The sequence below is a fragment of the Coturnix japonica genome, unplaced genomic scaffold (genome assembly GCF_001577835.2).
Source record: "Coturnix japonica isolate 7356 unplaced genomic scaffold, Coturnix japonica 2.1 chrUnrandom602, whole genome shotgun sequence".
NCBI lineage: Eukaryota > Metazoa > Chordata > Aves > Galliformes > Phasianidae > Coturnix > Coturnix japonica.
This window is the reverse complement of record NW_015439975.1, coordinates 1-1,765: the sequence shown is the minus strand read 5'-3', so window position 1 is coordinate 1,765 and position 1,765 is coordinate 1.

Below are 1,765 nucleotides of genomic sequence, written 5' to 3'. Positions count from 1 at the left end.
TGACCCCGTGTCCCCATTGTGACCCCATGTCCCCATTGTGACCCCATGTCCCCATTGTGTCCCCATGTCCCCATTATGACCCCATGTCCCCATTATGTCCCCGTGTCCCCATTGTGACCCCATGTCCCCAGCTGACCCCATGTCCCCCTAAGTGCCTCATTGTCCCCATAAGAACCTCATTGTCCCCCTAAGTGCCCCATTGTCCCCCTAGGCACCTTATTGTTCCTATAGGTACCTTGTTGTCCCCTTTATGGTCCCCATGGTGTCCCTATGGTCCCATTGATGGTCCCCATGGTGTCCCCATGGTCCCCTTCATTGTCCCTATGGTCCCCATATGGTCCCCATGGTATCCCTATGTTCCCCATGGTGTTCCTATGTTCCCATTGATGGTCTCCATGGTTTCCCTATGGTCCCCATGTTGTCCCTATGTTCCCTATGGTGTCCCTGTGGTCCCCATAGTGTCCCTATATTCCCCTTTATGGCCCCCATGGTGTCCTTATATTCCCCTTTATGGCCCCCATGGTGTCCCCATGGTCCCCTTCATTGTCCCTATGGTCCCCATATGGTCCCCATGGTCCCCTTGATGGTCCCTATGGTGTCCCTGTGTTCCCCTTTATGGCCCCCATGGTGTCCCTATGTACCCCATGGTGTCCCTATGTTCCCATTGATGGTCCCCATGTTGTCCCTATGGCCCCCATGGTGTCCCTATGTTCCCCATGGTGTCCCTATGTTCCCCTTTATGGCCCCCATGGTGTCCCCATGGTCCCCTTCATTGTCCCTATGGTCCCTATGTTCCCTTTTATGGCCCCCATGGTGTCCCTATGTTCCCCTTGATGGTCCCTATTGTGTCCCTATGGTCCCCATATTGTCCCCATGGTATCCCTATGGTTCCCATGGTGTCCCCATTGTGTCCCTATGGTCCCTATGGTCCCCATATGGTCCCCATGGTATCCCTATGTACCCCATGGTGTCCCTATGTTCCCCTTTATGGCCCCCATGGTGTCCCTATGTACCCCATGGTGTCCCTGTGTTCCCATTGATGTTCCCTATGGTGTCCCTATGGCCCCCATGGTGTCCCTATGTTCCCCATGGTGTCCCTATGTTCCCCTTTATGGCCCCCATGGTGTCCCTATGGCCCCCATGGTGTCCCTATGTTCCCCATGGTATCCCTATGTTCCCCTTGATGTTCCCATTGATGTTCCCCTTAACATCCCCCGTGTCCCCCCCCCGCAGCGTGGACCGTAAGGGTCAGTACCATTACCTGGTGAAGTGGAGGGACCTGCCCTACGACCAGGCAACGTGGGAGGAGGACGAGATGCCCATCCCTGACTATGACTTGCACAAGATGGCGTACTGGAAGCACAGGTTAATGGGGGGGGGGGCAGCAATATAGGGGGGGGGTCTGGGGACATGGGGCCTGTATAAGATGGTCATTGGAAGCACAGGCTAATTGGGGGGGGGGCAGCAATAGGGGGGGGGTCTGGGGACATGGGACCTGCACAAGATGGCGTACTGGAAGCACAGGTAAATGGGGGGGGGGCAGCAATATAGGGGGGGGTCTGGGGACATGGGGCCTGTATAAGATGGTCATTGGAAGCACAGGTAAATGGGGGAGGGGACAGAGCAAGGGGGGGGTCTGGGGATATGGGACCTGTATAAGATGGTCATTGGAAGCACAGGTTAATTGGGGGGGGGACAGAACAAGAGGGGGTCTGGGGACATGGGAGATGTACAAGATGACGTACTGGAAACACAGGTAAATGGG